Genomic DNA, 26,061 nt, shown 5'->3' with positions numbered 1-26,061 from the left:
ATGACGCCTCCCCACATCTCCTTTTCACTCACAGTCAGCATGCTTGCCCTCAATGTGAAGAGCTGTAAACACAATCAGACGCAGTCAGTAACTGCTAAACAACTAACTAGTTTCCCTCATGCGGTGCAGTAACAATAACAATTACCTTCAAAGTAAAAGATCACGTAATCTTAAAGATAGTGCGGATTATTGGACATAACGTTGTATGAACTCCATACCAGTTGTAGAGTGTCTGGGGAGCTGACTTGCTGATCCATGATTCCCGTCGGCGGGGCTCTAGCTTGATCTGAGTTGAGAAAAACTAGTCCCGACGGACATTCTAGGGTCACGGAGTTATCAAGTTTAACTCCTAAAGAAAGCATGCATGTGTTATGACATCTCATTTCAACAATAAAACCGCAGTCTTGCTGTTGATCAGACCGTGCTATTTATTGGCACTACTTTCTGGCTCCGCACTATAACGCTGTGTACAGGTGTTTCAGACACAGCGCGCTCTGTAAACAGGCTACTAAAACATACTAAACATGTCTTGACTATGAAAGCAATGAATATATGCCGTTTACACCAGATTCGAGGGGATGTCTTTATGAACCTGAATACACAGATGAGGAGCTAGACCTTGACCTTGACCTAGAATGGGCAGAGAGAGAGGAGAGAAGATGAAGAGAAGAGAATAGAAAATACGCAGATCAACAGAGTTGGAGAGCTACCGGGAGAATATAGTCTATGTATCTATTTTTATTTTTTTACCTGACAACATTGTTAGATTTAGGTAGCCTACTGTAGTCTCTCTTACCCTGGTCACTGCAGTGCTCTTCAGTAGAAGAGCACTGCACCAAATCCCATGGTACGAGAGACTAACAATGTTAAAACCTAAATCTAACAATGTTGTCAGTTAAAAAATAAATAAAAATTACATAGCCTAATATAGGCTAGGCTACTCGGCAGCAGTAACTCTCCAACTCTGTTGATCTGCGTCTTCTTGCTCCACCTCTTTCTCTCTCCCCTCTCTCTCTGCCCATTCCAGGTCGATCTGACGAAGTTACTCAGCCGTACCACACTGTGACTGAGAAGGTGAGGACACTTTCCACAGTGGCTCTGTAGAAGTGAGCCATCGCCTCCCCAGACACACCAAACTTCTTGAGCTGCCTCAGAAAGTGAAGCCTCTGGTGGGCTTTGCTCACAATGTTACAAGTGTTGACTTCCCATTTCAGGGAGCGGCATATGGTGGTGGCCAGAAATTTCAAGCTGTCAACCCTGTCGACGGGCTGGTCACAAATGACCAGAGAGGGGGGAACTGAGCCGCTTTTGCGGAAATCAATAATCATTTCCTTGGTCTTATCTAAATTTAAGACAAGATTGTTTAAAGTGCACCAGTTGACTAGGGCTGCCACTTCGGCCCTGTAGGCAGATTCATCACCGTTTTTAATATACCCGACCACCGTAGAGTCGTCCGCGTACTTAAAAAACGAAACAAATTGAGAGTGGGAAATAAAATCGTTGGTATAAAGTGCAAAGAGAAGGGCTGAAAGAACGCAACCCTGAGGGGCCCCGGTGTTGAGTCATAGTTCGAGAGAGCATGTTGCCTATTTTAACTACTTGCTTCCTGTTAGACAGGAAGTCGAGAATCCAAAGGCATAGAGAGTGATTGATCCCTAGAGCCATAAGTTTATCAAATAGTTTGGAGGGCACGATCGTGTTAAACGCAGAGCTAAAATCGATAAATAAAACTCTAACGTAAGTGGCGGGGGCCTCCAGGTGCTGTAGGATGCTGTGGAGACACAGAGACACAGCATCCTCGACAGACCTGTTGGCACGATAAGCGAACTGGAAGCTGTCCATCTCAACATTGGACAGGTGATCACAGACAATACGCTCAAATACCTTCATCACAACAGAAGTCAAGGCTACAGAGCGTGCTGTGTCTGAAACACCTGTACACAGCGTTATAGTGACCACCGCGGATGCAGTGCGGAGCCAGAAAGTAGTGCCAATAAATAGCACGGTCTGATCAACAGCAAGACTGCGGTTTTATTGTTGAAATGAGATGTCATAGCACATGCATGCTTTCTTTAGGAGTAAAACTTGATAACTCTGTGACCCTAGAGTGTCCTCCGGGACTCGGTTTTTCTCCACTCAGATCAAGCTAGAGCTCCGCCTACGGGAATCATGGATCAGCAAGTCAGCTCCCCAGACACTCTACAGCTGGTATGGAGTTCATAAAACATTATGTCCAATAATTCGCACTCTCCCTTTAATGCCTAGTCTAGTAAGTCCCTTATTTACCCTCGATCTTCGACTCCGGCACGAAATCTTTGCGGCTGTCCCCTTCCCCTCTAGCCCAGGTTGGCTGAAGTGGAAGGTCCGGCGTACAGTCTCATACCACGTTTTACAGGCAGCTGAAAAACAATTAAAGTAGTATGTTATAAATACAAAATTGTTTCAGAATTGTGCCATGGAAGACTGTCCTTTGTCTTAGTCTCACTCTCTGGTACGATACAGCTCCATAACATCACATTTCCATATAAGCATATAAAATATACAGATATCTACAGACACACTAGAGCAGTGGTTCCGTGTATGTGTGTGCGTATGAGAGAGAAGTACACTTAGGTTTAATCCTTGTAAAGGGTATGTGGTTCGCACGCAGCCTAGTAGAGCCCACACACAGAGATAACTAAATTATGCGAACATGGGTTAATGAGTTAAAAGTAATCATGACCCAGCTGATTGTTTTGCTATTTATTTGTGTGTTCATAAATTTAATCAAAAATGGTTGGAGCATCATCTGAACTGTCAGATGAACAGAAATTCAGTTTCAGTGCGTTCAGAGCCAGTGTTACGAGCTAGATCTCACCAGAAAAACAAGCAACCAGGTGTTCAACCTACTCCAGCCCGCTACTCCAGCTCAGGCATCTGAGGAAGGCAGGGAGAAGGGTCTCAGACGGGCTGGAGCTTAACCTGGTTGGTTGTTTCTCTGGCAAGATCTGGCAACACTGGTCAGAGCAAGGGGACAGAGGCAGTCTGTCTTGTTTTATTTTCATTCTTTCTCTGTTGGTAGTTGCAGTGGTAGAAGGAGCTTTTAATTCTTATATAATGCTGGATGGTTTAATGAATAATAATGCATCATATTTTATTCGTTATATTTTCTGACTGTGGAAAATCGGTCACGCTCTGTCCAGAGTGCTCTGATATGAGATAGTTGTGATTTTTTGATGTGAAGTAGTATGAGGTACTTGCCGATAGTCAGTGTAGCTACATGCAGTATGCAGCTGGCGCTGCTCCGGTTTGGAGGAATGGAGACCGGCCACGTCAGGCAAGTAGAGCTGTCTGCGGAGTGTGAACGGGCTCATGAGAAAAAACATTGAAAAGATTAGATGTAAGATAAAGTTTCCAGTCAGTTCATTGCACTTAAAAGAGCACAGTGCAGTTTGGAGACCACATTCACATTAATATGTGAGAGGGGTATGAAGCAATAGGATTATCTTGTTTTGTTTTTCCCACACATAGCTGCATCTAAACTGTTTTTTGTAAAGCAGCTGGCACGCGCTCAATAAAAAGCCATCTGGGCAGATAACACCAGTGACATCACTCAGCCAGCCTGGCTGCTGTACAGCAAAAACAACAACAAAGAAACAAAGAAACTGCTGTACAGCTGCAGCCTGGCTTGGTGAATGAAGTCATAAGTGTTATCTGCCCAGATAGCATCATATTAAACATGCATTAGGTACATTATGATAACAGATAAACAATAATATGACAAAAATATGAACTTACCATAGCCTATTGGCAAGGAGGTGCAGAGGGGACACTGCTATGAGATATTCTGTAAAAAAAGAGGAAAATTGTGAAGCATTCATTGAAGTTCTCCTTTAAGTGTGACGTGGTACTGTAGTAGATTTCCTCTGGAGATATAGAGTAGATATGATAAATGCCTTAGATCAATATCAGTTTGAAGGTGGACAATGAAATAGCCTATCTGATATCAGTCAGTTGTTCCCTCCTGACCACAGCTACAGAAAAACATGCTGTATTATTGGTTTACCTCCGCTGATAAACGAGGGCCATTTCCCCCCACGCGCATCACATAACACTCACCAAGTCCAGAAACTCCGCTCTAAATATGCTATTTCCAAAGGTTGCTGCTCTGCATAACTTAAGGAAAAGGTTACCACAAATTATTTACAGCTAGAAAGCAGTTAGAGCCTGTTAAGATTGCTCTGTCCAGCACTTATTTAGCTCAGTGGTCCAGCAGCTAACGCTAACTAGCGCGGTTAGCTTAACGTTAGCGAGTGGTTTTTTGGAGTTAAATACACAATCCCTGGATGTTTCATTTCGGGTAAAGGGGTTTCCATTAGTTTCTATAAGTTTACGCCACCTCTGTGTATTAAGTGCTTTTGTGGGGCTGTTTGATCACAAGCCACAGACTGTAAATGTAAAAGTTTGTATGCCAAGCGGCCGGTAGGCCGCGCTACGAGCTAAATGCTAACGAAACTCGCTAACACAAACAACAAACATATCCACTGCATCATCGCCAGCTTTGATTTAACGTAATGCCAGCTTAGAGGTTTCCCCTCCTCTCGGAACCTGTGTGGGACATGGATTGCAAATTACAGTAGCTTTTTGATCATTCTGAAACTGAAAAACAACAGACTGGCAGCAGCCATGTTTGGTCGCAGCTGTGATGTCACGTGTGCGACAACAAATGCGACAACAAAGGCTCCGCTTCAAAATATAATCTAATCTAATGTTAAATCCTAGAATCCTCCTTAAATCATTATTTAATGTATATTCTTACCGAAAGCTTGGTATTGCGTTCCTGTGGGCTGTCCGTGTCGATATCAGCAAACCAACATCTCCTCCTTCCGCGATCACGTTACGAGCTCTCGCGAGACCCATCTGGATTGCTCTGGGAGACCATGTGAAGGTCCCATAACGTGATGACGTTACAAGGAAGCATAGCTTCAAATCCTGTGAAAGTGCTTGAATTTTACTCTTCAAAAGCTGTATGGACCCTGTACCTTATTGTTCTTGCTTTGTTCTTATATTAACTGAACCTTACATTATAAACTTATTTCAGAAGAAGATGAATGCATTCTTCTGTAATTGCTTGCCTTGTCATAATTTCATTTTTCAGAATGACCTTGTATTATACTACTGTGCATTTTATAAATAAAAACAGTTTAACTTGACTTTGAAAGTTGAATGTTGAACTTTTAAAGTGTATGGTGCGGGTTAAAATTAATTAATTTACATTTTGGGCTCAAGATCTCTCTCTCTAACTCTCTCATCCTGAGGTGTTAAAGCCCCTCATCCTGGACCAGGATAGGGGAGGGGGGGTGTTGTGATTTGCATCACAACATGCCCATTGACATATAAAAGCCTCCCACAGTAGGGGGCTGGGGGGGGTAATCTATTGAGGTATATGTGGTAATAAGTGGGATTATTCTGTGCTAGCTGCAAAGTGCCAGAAAGTGCTGCATAGCTAACGTTTTGCAGTTCTGCATTGGCCCGCATAACAGGCTTTTCATGCAGTGGTGTCTTTTGGTGAAGGTTCTGGCCAATGGTTGCTCTGTGAGCTGGGGTGGGCTAACCCACTCTGTAAGTTCAACTTAAAGGGTGTTGTCCCTTTTGGCTGCGGGGGAACAATTGTCTTTGATTAGGTTTAGAGATAAAACAATGGCAGACTCTTTTGGCCCAATTCCACAGCAGCTAGTAGCGCGGTCCCGCTCCGCTTGACTCGACTTTTGGTCTCATCCCACCGTCAAAAACGGGCCCAGCTCGGTTTGATTTTAGGCCGAGTCGTGCTACTTTTGGTCCCTGCCTCGTCGGGGTACTTCGGGCTGGCGAGTAGGTCCCAAATGGTGACGTAAAACTCTGATGGCTACTGATTGGTCAGAGAGAATCGTGTTTACTCTGTCTACTGACTGTCAATGCAATGCTGGCGGCTGCATACCAGTTTAGTGGTCTTACCTTATCTTCTGTTATGTATATTTCCATCAGTATTTTGTGTCGCTGCCTTCACCTCCGGTGAAATAAAATCGTGGCGGGTGTTCAATTGTCTGTGAAAAAAGTCCGCTGCTCGCTCAGGGAGCTCTGTAGCTGAGAGGAGGCTGCAGCGCTCCGCTAGGCCGCAGCGGGTGTTTGGAAGCCCCGGTCTTGCCTGGTGAGAGGCTGCGGGGTAGAGGCTTCACTCTGTTGCGCCTCTCCCGTCCCCGCACAGCACAGCACATGCCTGTGATATCATTCTCTTGGCCGATTGTCACATTTGCCCATGTACACTGTAGGTCATTTAGAGGCACCAGTATTTCATAAACAGTTTAAAAGTTCTGTGGATGGATTTAATTGTAACGTTATGTTATAGCCGAAGGGCGGTCGCTATTTTTAGACGACCAGCTGTGGGCGGGGGTGGGTGGGGGCACATGATCCGCGGTGGAAGCAAAACGTCAATAGGGCTGATACGATTAGAGCCGAGTGGTGACGAGCTGTACAGGGCAGTAAAATGTGGTGGAAATGAGCCATTTGAGGCTCGGCGTCCAGCTGTGCTGTTATCTGTCACCCACTTGTGGGAAGCCTAGGGTGAGCTCCCCCCTTTGTCTTTTCATGTGAGGTTACATTCAAATGTAGGTTCCATACACTCAAATGTCTTACGTTCAAATATATAAGTAATACAGTACAGTCCATAATGTGTGCATCACAACAATGGGTACAAAAAACTGACCTGAACTGTGATGGACTCAGTCTTCTCAGTGGAGGAGATGTCAACAAGCTCTGTCACCGGGAAGAAGGGGATTCATAGCCAGTCACGACAGCCCCTTGAGCCAGAGAAGGTGAAGCTGGTACTTGGTAAGCATACCAGACTATTGTTTGGCAAAATGCTATTGTATCAGCTTGTTAACACATTCACTGCCAGCCATTTTTTTTACTGTAGGTAGCTTCTGCCAGAGGGTTTTTTTGAGGATTCTGGCTCATCTTTCAAGACCCGAGGATTATTTTCTGCTAAGATTTTGTGAACACAAAATATCTCAAAAGAACTAATATAATGTGTGCTTTCTCTGTCTAAAAGAGTTAGTTTGTAGAGTTAGTAGTTATGTAGGCATTAGCACTTGAATACAGCATGGTTTCAGCGTCTGAAAATTTAAGCTGAGATAAATAGCTTTTTGTGAAATTCGATAGAACAGTCACTTTAACCATTCATTTTTGGCATCAGTAAGACGACAGACATCTAAACAATAGTTTTGAACAGTAATTTCCTCCATAACAGCAGGAAACCCCCCTCTACTTCAAACTCCTCCCTCCGTGTGTGTTCTTCTTGGCTGCAGCGGGCGTGTCACAAGCTCGTTTCTGCTGCTGCTGCTGCTGCTGCTGCTCCTGTCTGCTGGCGGCCGCTGGGCGAGGATGGGCTCGCTCGTTTTCGAAGAAACTGGGTTTCTTTTGCGATTCTGGTCTTATTTATGCTGCATGTTTCAAAGTGTGTTGCACCCATAATCTATTATGCAAATTTGCAATCCCCCACCGCCAGCAATCAGCGCGAAAGCGAAAGCGTTTTCGCCAATCCATTTTACAGTATGAGAATGGTTTCATTGCGCGTTCCCCTGCAGTTTTGGCTCAGCTTTTTCTAGTCTGGAGAGCACTGTCGCCACTTAGTGGGTCGGTGGAATGGGTTGTACACGTTCGGTGGCTTCAATATTTATATAAGAGATGTAAAAGGGTTAGATCAACGTCCCACCGTCAAAAAAAAAAAAAGTCGCAGTCAACCGTTGGATTTTTTTTGACGTATCAACTCGTCAATGGCAGTGAATGTGTTAACACACAAAATGTATATTTTCTGTATTTTTTATAACCATATGGTTATAAAAAATATTTTGTGTGTATCCTCAAGGCAAAGCCAAATAGGGTTGGCCAGTAATAAGATAATACCTTAGACCAGGCTTTTTGAAAATAGCAAAGGTATCAGTTTCATTAACGTCAAGATTTAAAGTTCACCGCAACATCTCTATCTCTGAGATCAAGGCCTGTATGGCACAAAAAGTGAAGGACATGTGGAGACGAGCAGAGAGGTAAACATGGTGACCTATCTACACTGCATATCCCAAGATCCTAATGGGCTACATGCACAACTCCACTACTTCCTGAAATTAGTACAGCTTCTTTATTTCCTGTCATCACTATTGGATGAACTGATTAATGTCAGGTGTGCTGCAGTCACAACAATGATCAGGCACACCTGATTAATCAGTTCATCCAATAGTGTAGGACAGGAAATAAAGAAGCTGTACTAATTTCAGGAAGTAAAGAAGTTGTGCATGTAGTCTATAGATTGATTGATTGCCTTTATTAATCCCACAGTGACTGTCATTCATTTTGGATGGATTTCCTGCCTGCTGTGGGTCTTCACAGGATCTTTGCTTGTTTGAATACTTATATTTGAATACTCTGAATCAGCGGTTGCACTAGACTTTCTCATTGGCTGTCATTTTGACAGATGAAACATTCTGTCATAACATAATGCAGCTGTGATAAAGTGACAGTCGGGAGTCCCGATGGCTCACCTGGTAGAGCGCGTCCCATTGAGGCTTAGTGCTTTGAGTGGCCGACCGGTGGTTCTTTGCCACATGTCATCCCCTCGCTCTCCCCACCTTTCCTGCCCTATTCACCTTATGTAGCCCCACCCACTTGACCCATTGTGTCATGACTTCCTGTTCAAAACTCCAGCTGTTTTACCTGCTCAAACTAGTCTGACTCAAATGGTCAAACCTAGTTTGACTCACATATGAGTCAGACTAGGTTTATGAGGTTTATGTCACAGGAAGTGTAAACACAGTCTGATTGTGTTTACACTTCCTATTAGTCTCTCAAGCCACTGAAGCCAGACTGTCTCTTCTACATAAGGTGAATACAATAAAGGCAAAAATCATTAAAAAAAAAGTGGTCTTCAGATTCTTCTGTTGTAAAAAAAAAAGAAGGGAAGGTGAAGTCTGAAAATATTTGGTTAACACAACTACTGCTCTGAATACATAGACTAGTCATGACTTGAAAATAACGGAACCAATCCTGAAATCCAGACAGAAAATAACTGAATCTTTACTTTGACAGAATAGACTAGTGTTTGTACTGCCCTAATCTTTCATTTTGTGTTTCCCAAAACAGGGCTCCTGTTGGAGAAAGCATACAATGCTGAGTGCACACACACACACACGCACGCACGCACGCACACACACACACGGACACACAGACACACATGCATATACAGTATACACACTGGAAATCATATCTGTGTGAATATTCTGAACAGAAAGGTTGCCTTGGCCAGTAAATTTCTACATACAGTTTTTCTTTAGCGCCATGTGTGCTTCCCAATCAGTCACTCACACAGGCAGGTTGACTGTGGAAGTTAGTAGTACAGTATTAGGGTTAACGGTTTGTTGAAGTACGAATTTTATGGTGGTGGCTAATACCTCTATTTTTCTGTGCCAAGATGCCTGAAACCATTTCCTTACTCTGATTCAAGCAATAAAAGTGACATACTGAAGACAAACCATTGCACTTTTATTTATTTTTATTTTATAGTTGCTAATCTTCTCACTGTAAGTACTACGTATAGTATATATATATATATCTATCTATATATCTATGTATCTATCTATCCATCTATCTATCTATGTATCTATCTATCTATCTATCTATCTATCTATCTATCGGTATCTATCCATCTTACTGTAGAAGATACTTTGGTAATATTATTAGCCAAATTATTATATCCACATTTTCACACATCCACACTGTATTTGCCAACATTAACATGGGAATTTACATGGGTTTCACATGTAATCCCATATGTTTCACATGTAATCCCATGGGTTTCACATGGGAATTCATATGGGTTTAACATGGGCATTTACATGGGTTTCACATGTAATCCCATGGGTTTCAGATGGGAATTCATATGGGTTTCACATGGGAATTTACATGGGTTTCACATGTAATCCCATAGCTTTCACATGTAATCCCATGGGTTTCACATGGGAATTTACATGGGTTTCACATGTAATCCCATAGGTTTCACATGGGAATTCATATGGGTTTAACATGGGAATTTGTTAAACTTTGTTTTGAACTCAAGCTCTCACTCTAGTGCCTAGTTCGCTGCTTACGCAGCCAATGGAAGATTGTCATTTTGCTCCGCAAAATTACTTTACAATAAAACCGTCCACCCACCCGTAGGTGGCGTGGTGCCCCCTGGGGCTGACATGGCCACCCACCTCCCCCACGTGACTATGTCACGTCCTGTCAGCTCCAGGATAGCCACTCTTCAAATCTTCCAGCCAGCGGGAGGTTGTGTTGTCTAAAGCTCCGGTGTTAGCTCGAAGTTAGCGCTCTAAACATAGCTTAGAAAATAGGCTCGTTCCGTCTGAACTGCCCACCTTGAGGGGTTTTAGGTGGATGAGATAAAGCAGGCTTCGGGGACCCGATCCTGTTCTCTTCACCAAGCGGCGGCGGACCAAGTCATCAAAGCTAAGCGTGTCTTCTTACAGTTAACACTTGTTGTGCTACCGCCGTGTAGCTGTGTGAAACGTTCCCCGGCTGGGGCAGCGTTTATCGGATTGAGGGCTGACTAAGGTCCGCGCTCAAATTTGTTAGAGCTAGGTTGCATATGTGCGATTAGCTCACTGTATAGCACTAGAACAATAGGCTAGCTAGCCAGTTGTTGCGGATAGCTGGCTTGCACCCGTGTGGTTAGCGCCCGTGTGCTAGGTACTTCGGCGCCGTCTTCTAGTGTAAGAGCACATGCGTTACTCCGGCTGGGGTAACGATAGTTAGATAGTTAGCTAGTTGCTCAGTGCAGCTTCCCGTACGACCCCATAGTCGCCCCCCCCCCTAGACACCCCCGAAGGGGAGGATTGGGACGGTGTAACCATTGTCTCCTCTCTGGCAGGGGCCCGCTCGGTGACGAGCGTCAACGAGCCCTACCAGAAGCAGTTTCAGGGGGTGATGTCTAGAGCCGCAGCGAAGCTCGGCATCGCTCGGACCGAACCACCCCCGCCCCCCGAATCAGTGCTGCTGGGATGTTACTCCCAGCCACGCCAGGCACCACAGGCACCCCGCCCGAAGCCCCTCTTACCCGTCTGTATAGACGTGGTGCGAGCGGTGCAGATGGGATGGGAGAAGCCTCAGGAGGTCAAGCCGCTCTGCGCAGGCATGACTCCGTGGTCGGCGTTGGAAGGGGGGGATAAGCTTGCGTTGGCCGTGATGCCTCCCCTCGAGGAGATGGTGGCCAGACACCTGGCCCCCAACCCCGCGAGGCCCGCCTTGCCATCGAGGGCGTGCCAACTAACGGCCAGGCTGGCCGAGAAGGCTTACTTGGCGGCGGGCCAGTCCGCCGCCATGACCAACAACCTGGCGATCCTGCAGGGTTACCAGGCGGTGCTCATGCGGGAGATGCAGGGTGACCCCGCCCCCAAGCTATTTACAGAGCTCGGGATGGCCACGGATTATGCCTTGCATATGATCGACTGCTTGGCGCAGAACAGCGGGAAGGTCATGGCCTTCTCCGTTCTGACTCACCGTCACCTGTGGCTGAACCTCACCCAGCTCCCTGAGCAGGATAAGAGGAGGCTACTGGGGGTCCAGATCTCTCCGGGGGGACTATTCGGTCCTTCCGTGGAGGATTTGGCACAGCGGTTGGAGACGCGGCAGCGAGACTCTGTGGCGGTAAGGACCCTCATGCCTAGGAAGCAAGGAGGGGGGGATTGCCGGTTCCAGGTGCAGGCGCGTTCGCAGAGTCGCCCTCCGGGGCCTCCAGTGCCGCGAACCACCCCACACCCGCGGATACGACCCCCACCTATGGCACCTCACCCAGCACCCCACCCAGCCGCAGTGGGCTCGTCCTGGGTCCCACGGCAGGCCAGGGTGCACGGCCCCCGCCCCCCAAAGCGAGCGGGTGCGCGGGGAGCGGGTGACCAGCCCCGTCCTTAGTCACCTCCCGGGGGAAGGGAGGGGGCGGGCTATGAGCCCACCGTCGTTGGAGCTCAGCGCTCAACTTCGGGCCGGGACTCAGCAGGGGCCTACCCAGCCCGTCGCCCGGCGGGGACGGCAGCTCGCCAAGGCTTGGCCTCAGGGCCAGCCTTTGGCTTGTAGCTTTAGGGACAAGCCCTCCGTCCTCGGTGCCCAAGGCCCGAGTTCGGGAGGGAGCTCTCCCAGGGTCTCATACCCGCCGTCAAGAGGCCCCCGGGACAAGCCCACCTTCATTGGTGCCAAGGGCCCATTGTGGGTCGGGAGCTCTCCTGGGGACCACATGAACAGACAAGTCCACGTGTGGCGGTCGAAAGAGAGCCTTGCCTCCTTGGTCCCCCCAGCCGGCAAAAGCCGCATGGCGGGGGGGTTGTGCCGGTTCAGAATGCTCACAGGGCACGTCAGTAAGCGGAGCCCGCGTAAGAAACCGGCAGGGGGGCATAGCTTCTTATGTCCTGCCCCTCCCATTTTCTTCCCCAACCAAGATACCGGGTCAGAACCCGGTACCCAACAATATACTCATGACCAAGGGGGTGGGTTCCGCCCCCTTTGGCCACAAGAGACCATCTTTGTCCAACAGGCTCGATGCCTGGGAGCGTCTGTGTTCCCCGTCCCCATGGTTACGGCGCACCCTCCAGAAGGGATACGCCCTGCAATTTGCCAAGCTCCCGCCCAGGTTCGACGGGATCCCTGATTCGGCCGTGGAGGGGGAGTCCAGGGACATTCTCCACAAGGAGGTTATTTCGCTCCTCGCCAAAGGGGCGATTCGCTCGGTTCCCGAGGCAGAGGTGCGTTCGGGGTTTTACCACAGGTACTTTGTCGTGCCTAAGAGGGACGCTCCATGCGTCCGATTCTGGATTTAATTCCGTGGATCTGAAAGATGCGTTCTTCCATGTCCACGTGGTCAAGAGGCACAGGAAATACCTGAGGTTCTCCTTCCTAGGGAAGGCTTACGAGTTCTGTGTCTTGCCGTTCGGCATGTCTTTGAGTCCACAAACCTTCACGGTTTGCGTGGAGACGGCCTTGGCCCCCCTCCGCGCGAGGGGGATACGCGTCTTCCTATATCTCGACAACGCGCTCATTGTGGCCGACTCGAGGGTCTGTGCCACAGAACATACCAAGGTGGTGACCAGTCACCTACAAACCTTGGGGTTTTTGGTGAATTGGCAAAAGAGTTGCCTCGCCCCAGAGCAGACAGCAACATTCCTGGGGCTCGAGCTGGACTCCCGGGCCATGCAGGCCCGCCTTTCGCCGGAGTGACAGGCTCGCACGGTACGGACAGCGAGGACATTGAGTTTGTGTTCCTCGGTGTTCGGTGCATCAGTGCACAGTCATGTTGGGCCTAATGGCCTCGGCACTGCATGTGCTCCCTCTGGGGAGGCTACACATGCGTCCGTTCCAAATCTGGTTCCTCGGGCTTCGCCCGGACCCGGCCAGGGACCGTCATTTCAGGGTTCCTCTGACAGGTCAGGCCCGTCAGGCGCTGGCCATATGGGCGGACCCCCGTTACCTCTCGAGAGGCACTTGGTTGGGCCCTGTCCCGCTCAGGTTAGTGATTCGCACTGACGCCTCCCTTTGGGGATAGGGTGCGGTGTGCAGGCTTCTTTCGGCGAACGGCCGGTGGGAGGCTCAGGAGTCTCGCCACATAAACGTGCTAGAGCTGGAGGCGATTCGCCTGGCTCTGCTTCACTTCCAGCGGATCATACGTGGTCACCATGTGCTGATTCGCTCGGACAATACGGCGGCGATCGCCCACCTGAACAAACAGGGCGGTGTACGATCGAAGGCGCTGAACCAGTTAGCGGCGCGGATTCACCTGTGGGCGTATCCCTGTCTCCTGTCAGTCTCGGCGGTTTATCTGCCGGGACGGCTGAATTACGGCACCGACCTGCTGTCTCGAGGCTATCCCCGTCATATGGAGTGGTGCCTCCACCCCCAGGTGGTGGAACAAATTTGGGCCAGGTTCGGTCGTGCCCGCGTCGATCTCTTCGCATTGCGGCGCGCGACGCACTGCCCATTGTGGCTCTCGATCCAGGAGGACAGCCCCCCGTTGGGACACGACGCACTAGCGAACATGTGGCCACGGGAGGGGCTCTATGCGTTTCCACCGATCCCCCTGATCCGTCAGGTGTTGGACAGGGTGAAGGAACAACGTCTCCGGCTTATTCTAGTGGCCCCGTTCTGGCCCAGGCAGACATGGTTTGCAGACCTGGTTTTCCTGACACAAGGCCCGCCCTGGGCGTTGCCGGTGCGGGCCGATCTCCTATTCCAGGCGGAGGGGGAGGTGTTCCACCCCTCCCCAGGCAGGTGGAAGCTAGCAGTCTGGCTCCTGAACGGGACCAGTTGCTAGCCCAGGGCTTGCCCGATAATGTGGTATGCACTATTCAGAGTGCTAGGGCTGCTTCGACCCGCACTCAGTACACGTACAAGTGGCGGGTCTTTTCGCATTGGTGCACGAGTGAGGGTGTGGATCCAGTGAACTGCAGTGTGCGACCAGTTCTCTGTTTCCTGCAGAGCCTGCTTGACGCGGGTCAGTCCCCGCAGTCGCTTAAGGTGTACGTAGCCGCGATTTCTGCTTGCCACATGGGAATTGAAGGGAGCCCCGTGGGGGCGTGCCCTTTGGTCTTGCGCTTCATGAAGGGGGCCCGTAAACGACGGCCGCCGTCGCGGGCCGTTTTTCCCGAATGGGACCTGGTTACGGTGCTGGATGGGCTAACGGGTCATCCGTTTGAGCCCTTGGACTCCGCTGATTTAAAGGTTCTGTCCTTAAAGACCGCGCTGCTGCTGGCCTTGTCGTCAGGAAAGAGAGTTGGTGACCTGATTGCCCTCTCGGTGCAGCAGGCCTGTATGGTTTTTGGGGATGATGGGCGCAGGGTTACGTTGCGACCTAACCCGGCTTACCAACCCATTAATGCCGGCTACAGGTCTATATCAGCATTCTGTCCTGCGCCGTTCAGTTCGGGTGAGGAGAGACGCTTGCACATGCTGTGCCCCGTAAGGGTGCTCTCGGCCTATGTGGCCAGGACGCGTTCATTACGCACTACAGACCAGTTTGGCAGAAGGCCCAGGGTGGGCCCCTTTCCAAGGATCGCTTGTCACACTGGATAGTGGAGGCGATCGCGTTGGCATACTCTGCCATGGGTAAGATGCCCCCGGAGGGTATCAAGGCGCATTCTACGTGAGGTGTTGCGACATCCTCTGCGTTGTTGCGTGGTGTTTCGGTGGAGGACATGTGTGCCGCGGCCTCATGGTCCTCTCATCACACGTTTGTCAGGTACTACAGTCTCGACATGTCCGGTTCCTCGGTTCGCGCACGTGATACTGTCGGTGGCAAGGAAGTAGTATCGTTGTCACTCTAATATGTCAGACGGTCAGGCATGAACGTTGCCATACGGCCGTGGTTCACCGACGCCTTTCGGGTCACCCTGTAGGGTGCTCCCGGCAGCAAGGGCGGTTGAATTTGGCACTAGAGTGAGAGCTTGAGTTCAAAACGAAGTAAAACGTTAGGGTTGTACTACAACCCAGGTTTTACGACTGAGAATGAGAGCTCTCACTACCCAGCCTTGCTGCGTCGATGCGTCGTTGAATGCGTCGGATCTCAGCTGGCTGGAAGAAATGAGTGGCTATCCTGGAGCTGACAGGACGTGACGTAGTCACGTGGGTGAGGTGGGTGGCCATGTCAGCCCCAGGGGGCACCACGCCACCTACGGGTGGGTGGACGGTTTTATTGTAAAGTAATTTTGCGGCGCTCTCGTTCTCACTCATAAAACCTGGGTTGTAGTACAACCCTAACGTTTCACATGTAATCCCATAGGTTTCACATGTAATCCCATGGGTTTCTCATGGGAATTCATATGGGTTTAACCTGGGAATTTACATGTGTTTCACATGGAATCCCATAGGTTTCAGATGTAATCCCATGGGTTTCACATGGGAATTCATATGGGTTTAACATGGGAATTTACATGTCTTTGACATGTAATCCCATAGGTTTTACATGGGTTTCACGTGCAATCCAATAGGTTTTATATGGGTTTCACATGTAATCCCATAGGTTTCACATGGGAATTTGTATTAATTTACAATGGGAATTTACATGGGTTTCACATGTAATCACATAGGTTTCACAAGTTATCACGGGAATTGACATGGGTTTCACACATTTCACATGTGAAAATGTTCCAAAACCACATGCTTTCATGGGAAAAGCACGTGATCACATGTGAAATTTCACATGTGATCACATGTTTGCACACGTGAAAATGCACATGTGAAATTTCATGTGAAAAAATTGCCTGTGCAAAATCACATGTGATCACATGTGATCACATGTGATTATTGCACATGTGAAGTTCATGTGCTTTTTCTGTAAGGGTATTCATCTAATGCTGAAAGCTAAAACCTTTTGGAAGAACTGATTACATTCCATGATATGCTATAAATATGGAATGATGACTAAAAGTGGTATTTTACTGTTGTTAACTGTCAGGATATTCACGAGCCGGACATCGACTGGGGCGTTGACGTTGCAGCTGACTGGAGAATATGGTGATGTTGCAGCTGACATGGTGTGCTGGTGGTCCCTGAATTTGATGGTCCATTGAACGAACACCAGCTAGCAGAGGTTTAGTTGCTGATTGAGCAAAATGATGCAGACGCTGACACCAGGAACCTTTTGCTATGGAATCAAAAAAGGGCCAAATATATTTTGAGCTTGAGAAACATTGTTTGTAAACTTTGAACTTGAACTTTGAACTTGTATGTCTGTAAATAAAACTTGTACCTGTAGAAATATCTTGTCCATCTGAGAGAAAGTTTTGTGCATCTGCAACCCATTTTTGTATCGGCAACCCATTTTTGTATCTGTAGACATATCTCGTGCATCTGGGAATAAGTTTTGTACACACGGATAGAATTTGTGCGTCTTCAACCATATTTTTTACATGTACAAAAATGTCCTATGTTCGTGTGCGACCTTGAATGCAGCACTTGCAAATTTCCTACGTTCGTGTGCGACCCTGAAAGCACCACGGCCAAACTCATATTGCGAGCATGGATGTCTGTTTACGAGTGCAGATTTTCTTTACGAGTATGAATTCTGCCACCCACCAGGTGTCAACTCTGGGCCATAAATCTGAGCGGACTGGCCAATCAGGTTAGACCCAGTCCCCTCCCACTGAATATCGGATCGTATAGAATAAAACAATTGACAATCTCAACCAGAAACTCAACCAGAAACTTCTTCCGACATAAACAAAAAGACACACGACAAACAGAGCTTTGGTAGTTTGGAAAGAATACGAGCTTCAGGTAAGTGGCCACTTGAAGTAAATCGACATAAAATAGTTTTGTTGGTTTTATGAGACATTTAACTGCACGACCAGGGAGCCATTTCATAGCATGTTACTACACAGGCTCTCCCAGTGAGCTAACTGATGCTAGCTAGGTTAGCTAATGTTAGCTAGCTGCTTCATTCAATTTCCCCAAATAAACTAAATCGCTATTTAAGGGGTAATTTGACTCTAACGTTACAGCTCACGTGGCTATAAAGAATGTGTCCAGTCTTAGTACAGTTAATTTAGTAGCTGTCTAACGTATCCGGGCTAGCTAGCATTAGCTTTCTCTGCTGCCAATGTTGCAGCACAGGCAGAAGCCACGAGCTGGGGCTATCAAAAGTATGTCAATGAATCATTACATTTTATTATTTAACACTATATAGCGTTACTGTAGGTCTGCTGTTGTACTGGGTCAGGTGATTGGCTGGTATTAGTAGCGGTATGAGTACTTCACACAGCCTCACAAACTAGCCTCACGAACTAACGTTAAATATGCAAGTACAAAGGGCACGTTTGTATAATAGTAATAGTAATAATAATAATAGAATAACAGTCATTATATTGAACATGACATGATGGCCTATGTGACGTTATTGTAAGACCCTGAAGCGTTAGCTATCAGATAGCTATGAATGTTACTACTCCAAACAATCAATCAATTAAATGTATATGAATATGGCGTTACTGTAGGGCTACTGTTGTACGGGTCAGCAGAGTGGCTAGTAACGTTAAAGCAATGAATACATATTCATGCCTTAAAATCGTGAAATAGTCTAAATTAACGTTAGCGTCCTTGGGCTAGCCAAACTCAATTCAAATGCATGCCGTTTTGCTGCGGTTCAAAAGTGAGAATAGGCATTTCAGGTTATAATAGTAATTTTATTCCCTCAGAGTAACTGCTCAGTGTATTCAATGCATGTCGAATTGAAGAGTGGCGCCATGTAATCCACTTTATTATGCTTAAAAATTGCGATACATAACCCAACTAAGGTCAGCGTCACTGATTTGCATTAGCTGCATATTTCCTGTGTAAACGTTATCATCAGAGTATAATATAATGATGGCATGCTGATACCTGTTACAGTAAAGTCTGTCACATGACATGTTTATAGCTGTGCTGTGTCTGTATAGTTCTGTATAGCTCTAATGTAGTCATGTGTACAGCACTGCAGATTGTAGCTTGCTATCTAACCTAGAGCAGAGGTTTTCAGAGTCCAATGGCCACAGGCAGGAATGATTTCCTGTGCCTCTCCGTATTGCATCTAGGTGGGATCAGCCTCTCACTGAACGTGCTCCTGTGTTTGACTAGCACGCCGTGGAGTGGGTGCGAGTCATTGCTCATGATGGAGCGTAGCCTGGACAAAGTTATCTTTTCCGACACCGCAGTCAGAGAGCCCAGATCCAGCCCCACAATGTCCCTGACACAGAGAACCGTGGAAACCCCGTTCTTAAAGGTGAGTGTTGTTGTGACTTGCCTTGTTATTTGCAGCTGGTCTGTCCTCCATCAAGTTGTCAGTGGTTAATGGTGTGTACACTGGCCTGGCCTGGGTATCATGATGGGAGGCCAGCTTGGTGAGTAGCCTAGGCCTACAATATTTGACAATTTTTTGTTTCTCATCTGATTTCTATTTTATTCTTCTTTTTAATGTTTTGTGTTTCTTTGTTTTCCCTCATACATACATTTCCTCATATTGTTATTTTTCCTCCCTGTAAATCACAACCTTTCTTTTGGATGAATATCATGTAGATAAATATGGGGTGGGGTCGATAGTATAGATACAGTCTAGTATAGATACAAGACTAGATGGTGGGGAGAAACCTCTCAATGGGCTGACTCACCAAAGGACAGTGCTGTGGCTCTGCACTACAGGGTTGGTGATTCAGGATCAGGTAAACAGACGTCTGTTCAGATGTGCATTTACTGCTTAATCTAAGACCTATTTTAGATTTTGAATGTAAAGTGTCTATAAAAGCATATAATTTAATGTAATTTCACATAACATCAACATTTATTTTAGCCCCATGGCCATCCAGCCAGATTCATTTTGGCCCTTCATAGGGAAGAATTTGGGCATCTCTGCTGTCTGCTATCTGATCACCAACGCAGATTCCTGCTCTCTCTTATTTTGCAAAGATCAATCTTTTTTGATTTTGCAAAGAGGAGACCCAGAGGAAGAGTGACACAGGGAGTAACTCTCTCTCTGTGTGTTGGTGTTCCAGGTAAGGCCACTATCTCCAACGATGGAGCGGCCATCCTGAAACTGTTGGATGTGGTTCACCCTGCAGCCAAGACCCAGGTGGACATGGCTCGGTCCCAGGATGCTGAGGTGTGTGTGTGTGTGTGTGTGTAGGCCATTTCAGTTAATTCAGGAAGTTTGCATGGACTGGGGCCATTGCAAGACCTGGGCCATGCATGGAGGCTGTTCCTTCTGATATCTAGTCTATCACAGTTAATGCGATATCTCCATCCTCAGACCTTCTTTCCTTCTATTCCTTTGTCTCCAGGTCGCGGCAGCCGCGGAGTTCCTGAAGCAGCTGAAGCCATACGTGGAGGAGGGCATCCACCCTCGGAGCATCATCCGAGACTTCCACTGCGCCACCGTGACACGTTCAATTCTCACGCAATCCATTAGTTAGAAAAAATATCAAACAAAATTATTACTACTTTGTCTCTTGAAGTGTTAATATCAACAATTGAATTTTTCATTATGTAAGGATGGATTCTTTTGAATGAGTTTCAGACAGTAGCATTCTTTCTACAAAATGATGACTGACCCATAGAATTGATCAACTAATACTCATACTATAACTAATAACAATAACTAGCATAGCAATAAGATGTTGACAGGGTTGCAATTATTGAACTGTTTTGGTCAATTCAGTAGGAATCTAAAAATGTTCTCATTGCGGAACCATAGGCTTTATTTACAGCAGTGATACTCAACCCGAGGCTCTAGAGCCACATGTTTAGATTAGATTAGATTAGATTAGATTAGATTAGATTATTTTATTTGGTCTCCCTTAGGAGAAACTTGTCTTGGAGGACAGGCCCATGCTGCAATGGACAACAATACAAAAATAGTGCAAGAACAACAACACCAGCCCAACACCATGGGCAGCAGCACATCTACTATTTCATACACAGTGCAAAGTATGCCTTACACATGCTTACAACCCACACACACTCTCACTCATACTCCCATTTGAGATGCATTTCACACACACACACACACACACACACACACACACACACACACACACACACACACACACACACACACATCATACTATAGATACATGAATGTGTATCTTGTAGGCTATGCCCATGTCATGCTATTCAAGGAGCTCTCAGGTCCTACGTGTCCGTCTGCCCTCCCCTAGCTGCTCATTAATAAGCTTGATCGATTGAGGGATAAAAAAGTTTTTATAGCGATTGTATTTGCAGAGAGGGACCCTGTACCTCCTTCCTGAGTTTAGAAGCTATCTCTGAAGAAGACAGCCTGTTTGCTTTGTGACTTGTGTGAAATTGAGAACGAGATTCATTTTCTATTATATTGTACAGCTTATGATGATACAAGGGAGATACTTTTAAGTAAAATGTCCTCTATACTGATTTTTTTAGATGGATGATTATGAAAACCTTGTTTCAAGAAAGGGAGCTTCTTTGTAGGACATTTTATTTCCCAGTGTGACGGCCCTCTACCTTGCAGGGCCTGCTGTATGTCTGTGTGTGTGTTTCCCCTTGTCAATTACCTGCAGGTCCAGTAGTGGTGGAGCTAATCAGGGCAACTGGGTGCACCTGATCAGTCCTCAGGAGCCTTTAAAGCTGGCTGACAGACCTCAGTCTGTCTCTCCCCCTCTCCATGCCAGCACCATGTTTTGTTTTGTTCTTTAGTTTCTAGTTTGCACTTTACAACACTTTGCACTCACTACATTCCACTCATCCAACAGCTGACACACTGATATCACTGACTTACACACTCCATAGTATATTTTGACTCTTTGTTGCACATTTTGGTTACTTTTGGAGTAATAAAACTCTTATTTATACTTGAAATGCTGTCTGTCTCCCTTTTTGTCATGGCTCACGAGCCGGGTCATGACAAATTGGGGGCTATGTCCGGTCCGATTTAAAACTGGTAGATCGTTGAATTTGGCAGATCAATTTTGTCTCTACGGAGCTTGAAACCTTGATTGGTTATTTTTGTAGTCTGTTGGCTACTGTGGAGATACATGGCATTGATTTGGTTTATGTATCTGAATGAATGGTGCTTTTTGTAATTTCAGACTTGGTGCAATCTTAAGGTAAGTGTCAAATAGGTGCAAATTTTTTTTGTGGGTGCACACGTCCTCTGTAGGTATAGCGGCGATTCCTCTTTAGGATCGTTGGGCTTTTTTTCCTCCCTGTAGTGCTGTGAAGAAATGGTTGGAGCTATTGTTCGTATGAATTTAGCTCGGGAGCGCATCCCTAGCCTTGGTGGGGGCTGCCAGTTAGTGGTCTCCTTCACCTGCTAGCGGGTTTGAGTATATTCGACCCACGGAGTTCGACATGACATGACTAGCGCGTGTCATTGCATGCCGGGTTATGACAATTGGCAATTTAGGATTGTCCCTTGTCATGGCTAGCGCATAACTACCCACCATTAACTTTGCATGAAGACTAGGGATGAGTTATTTTAGTATAGGTGGAAATAGAGGGGATTTGTGTAGCCTACTATTTTGTGGGTGATTTGACCCTCGGCACCTTTTTTGGTACTTACTCTTTAAGTTGACTTTGGCATTTGGAGAGAGGGAGCATTTTTGTTTGGTGTGGATAATAAAAATAAAATAATAAATATATAGGCTATTAGAAATAAATAAAAAATGTCTGATCTAGTTGCTGATTTTGTTAAATCTCCATCGGAGGGGTTTTTGGACAAGTGTACCAAAGAGCAGCTATTAAAAATTGCGAGTCACTATGAAATTGAGATTTCTGATAGAAGGTTAAACACTGTTAAAAGTATTTTGAAGGTAAATCTGTGCGACATGAATATTTTGGTTGCTACTCCGGAGGAGCTTTCTCCTCGTAAAATTTCTGTTTTGCCTCCGCCTGTTTTTGCAAGTAATTTAACATTTGAACAGCAAAAAGAGTTGCTTGAGTTACAGTTAGAACACGAGAAAAGGAAGCAGGAGACCGAGTTAGAACACGAGAAAAGGAAGCAGGAGACTGAGATTGAACACGAGAAAAGGAAGCAGGAGACTGAGATTGAACACGAGAAAAGGAAGCAGGAGACCGAGATTGAGAAGCAAATAATATTTGAAAGGTTGCGGTGGGAGGCAGAGAAAGAAAAAGTAGCCTTACAGAAATACAAATTGGATTTGATCAGAGATGATAAAATTAATGCTGACAGGTCTGAGGAGTTGGATAGCTCCGGGCTTGGTTTTGAGTCAGCAGATAATTTTGATATCTTGGGTAATTTGAGATTATTGCCCAGGTTTAATGAACGGGAGCCAGAAACGTTTTTCTCCTTGTTTGAGCGTGTGGCGGAGACAAGGAAGTGGCCACAGTCTGCTTGTGCGCTAATGCTCCAGTGCGTCTTGACCGGTAGAGCGCAGGAGGCGTACTCATCGTTGTCTTTTGTAGACAGTCAGAAATATGATGTGGTTAAGTCCACTGTGCAAAGGGCATATGAATTAGTACCCGAAGCTTACCGCCAGCGTTTCTCCTCCCATCTTAAATTGCTTCTTACTGATATCAGGTTGCTGATGGGAGGGTGAGTGGAAGGTGATGGTGGGTGACAGTAATCAGGTTGGTTTAGCAAATGTTTGACTTATTATGCTACTAACTGAAGTTAAGCATTTACGATTATGACTGTTTAGAAAAAAAATTGTTAGTAAAAAATATATCTAGTTTACACCAAATTTTCAAAACAGTGTTGATTGTTTTGTTTTTCCTGATTTATTTAAAGTTGCTAGTAAAAAACAACATTTGAATTTTGATTGTATAAAAAAAAATGCACATTTGAGTTAAGTTCACTGTTCTAATAGAACATTTTGGTTTAATTAATCATAACTTTAGATTGAATTATTATTTGAGTTATGGATTCTGGTTCCGGCGTTGGGACCCGGCTTCTATGGGGGGGGGGTGTGACGGCCCTCTGCCTTGCAGGGCCTGCTGAATGTGTGTGTGTGTTTCCCCTGGTCAATTACCTGCAGGTCCAGTAGTGGTGGAGCTAATCAGGGCAACTGGGTGCACCTGATCAGTCCTCAGGAGCCTTTAAAGCTGGCTGACAGACCTCAGTCTGTCTCTCCCCCTCTCCATGCCAGCACCATGTTTTGTTTTGTTCTTTAGTTTCTAGTTTGCGCTTTACAACACTTTGCACTCACTACATTCCACTCATCCAACAGCTGACACACTGATATCACTGACTTACACACTCCATAGTATATTTTGACTCTTTGTTGCACATTTTGGTTACTTTTGAAGTAATAAAACTCTTATTTATACTTGAAATGCTGTGTGTCTCCCTTTTTGTCATGGCTCACGAGCCGGGTCATGACACCAGGACTGGGAGCAAAAGCAGAATGTTCTGTTCAGAAAGTAATGATCTGTTTTGTTGTTTAAGGAGTATATTGTACTGTGATTTAGTGGTATTATTATAGTCTGCTATGTTATACTGTATCTTGTGTGTCTTGTAAGCCCATGTGGGTGTTAAGCGCATGACAATGAATAAAAACAAATCAATCAGTAGTACTGAAGTACTGAAGTACTGAAACTTCCCACTTTCTTTTTTAAGTCCACCACCAGTATTGCACAAGAGGGAGCTCTTTACAAATTTACAAGCCAAACAATGGAATAGTTTAGTGAACAAAAACTTTACAGAGTCTGGCCAGCTTCAAGACAGTAGAATAAATTGCTCCTTAATAGCAACTTGAACTAGGTAATCTTTCATTGGGACCTGGACCTAGTTATGACTAAAAAACATTTTTATTTTTATAGGATCACTATAGTCTACAATGAATTTATATTATATTGTGTATTGTGGTATGCATGTATGACTGAATGCTATGCCATTGCCCTTACATGTCATTCCATTTTGTTTCTCTTCTCACTTTTCACACCAAATGACCACAATGGAAATAAGCCCTAGGGCCTAGGCTTGTTACCCTTGAGGGTTTCTTAATTCATGTTCATGTGTGCTGTTTTAGACTGTATACCCTTTTTTTTAAGACATCACATTCATTCATTCATTCATTCATTCATTAATTCATTCATTAATACTGCATTTAAGTAAGCAACAATTAGCACTACATTCTGGTTAAGTTTATTATTATGGTGTCATTTGTTTTTGCAGAAGACCAATTTCTCCATAATCAAGTTTGGATATTGGTGTAGCCAAAACCGTCACAGCTGTCAGTGTAGAGATCCTTTGGAAAAAGTAATTTCCGTCCCCTGGCCTATTCAGTAAAAAATTGTCTGATCCATAGTTGACAGGCGTCAATTTTCAATTTCTGCTCCTATAGCGTGATACAGGGTACATGGGTGCGTTTTGTTAACCCATTACCATAGTAACAGTAAACTGTTTTACTGGCCACCTACTGTACTGGAGCAGGTACTGCGGCTGCTGGGACCATGCTGACGCTTCAAAATCTGCTTCTTCCCAACAAAGTCGTAGCTGATGGACACTATGGTCCACTATTATGGGACCAAGTTTATTTCCACAATAAAGTGCATGCTAAATGACATTGTAATATACGTTTGATATAACCAAACATTTACATGCAACAATGAAAGTCAAAATAAATTGTTGAGAAATAGCTTTTTTTATTTAGATTTTCTCAAAATGCAGTTATAGTATTCATAAACATTTGAAAAGCTTTTAAAACGGACACTAAAAAGTGCAATTCAGCTGCTGCAACAAATAACTAGCCTGGTAAACTATCCTCATCACGTGAACTCACATTCTGTGGTGTGGATTCAGTCTTTCCTCCAGCCCGCCTGATCAACATTATAATCAAACTGCACCTTCATGTGTTATGGGGTTTCCATGGGACCAATGCCTTTTCACTTTTGCAGTGTCCTTCAGATTCAAAAGCAGCATCTATTAACTTTACTCCAGAACTTGACACAAATGTTCCACAAGTCCAATTCTTGAAGACAACACAAAATGGAATTTCAAAGGTGTCCGAGTACAGCCTGAAGAACAAACATTATGCATTTAAAAGAGAAAACATTAAAGGGATACAGAACATGCGTTCTGAACATTGATAGTTGATCTCCAATCAGTTAAATCCCTCTGAGTCTATTGATTTTACTTCAGTGTGCTCCAGTGTGTAGTCACTATTGTCGGGTCAAATCGTCGACTCAGGCCCAACTGTCCTTCAGCAGCCCTGCTCCGGGGCTCCTGCCTCCCTTCTCTCAGGGATAGATGTTTCCCAAAAAGCATTCTACATAACCCATGCAGTTTCTTAGTGTGAATATGATGTTCTTCAAATGAGTGTCAGTCCAATAAGTTTCTCCAGATAGTTTATTCTCAAAGTTAGCAGAATACAGCTGATTACACAGGATGGTGAAGTGAGAGAAAAAACATGGTGTGTCTTATGGACACAACATTGAGGAATGTCATTTTTTATCTCTTCCTTTATACCCATATACCCAATACTATTTCAAGTACCTTATGCTTCCCCAGAGTGTTCCTGGATACTCTCCATAGTGGACAAGAGCAGTGTAGAT

At 45.7% G+C, this 26,061-nt stretch overlaps 1 long non-coding RNA gene across 1 annotated transcript; it reads right to left on the bottom strand.

Annotated features, from left to right (window-relative positions):
* Window positions 1-2,293: 2,293 nt before the first annotated feature.
* LOC310782827 lies at window positions 2,294-4,061 on the bottom strand. The gene is made up of 3 exons (XR_014553049.1): window positions 3,778-4,061; window positions 3,241-3,330; window positions 2,294-2,399 (listed from the first exon to the last, which is right to left on the bottom strand). It is a non-coding gene; the product is annotated as an uncharacterized lncRNA (long non-coding RNA).
* Window positions 4,062-26,061: the final 22,000 nt, after the last annotated feature.

This window comes from Poromitra crassiceps, assembly GCF_964638095.1.
Source record: "Poromitra crassiceps genome assembly, chromosome: 9".
Taxonomy (NCBI): Eukaryota; Metazoa; Chordata; class Actinopteri; order Beryciformes; family Melamphaidae; genus Poromitra; species Poromitra crassiceps.
The sequence above is the reverse complement of the archived record's forward strand: the minus strand, read 5'-3'. Positions and strand labels throughout refer to the sequence as shown.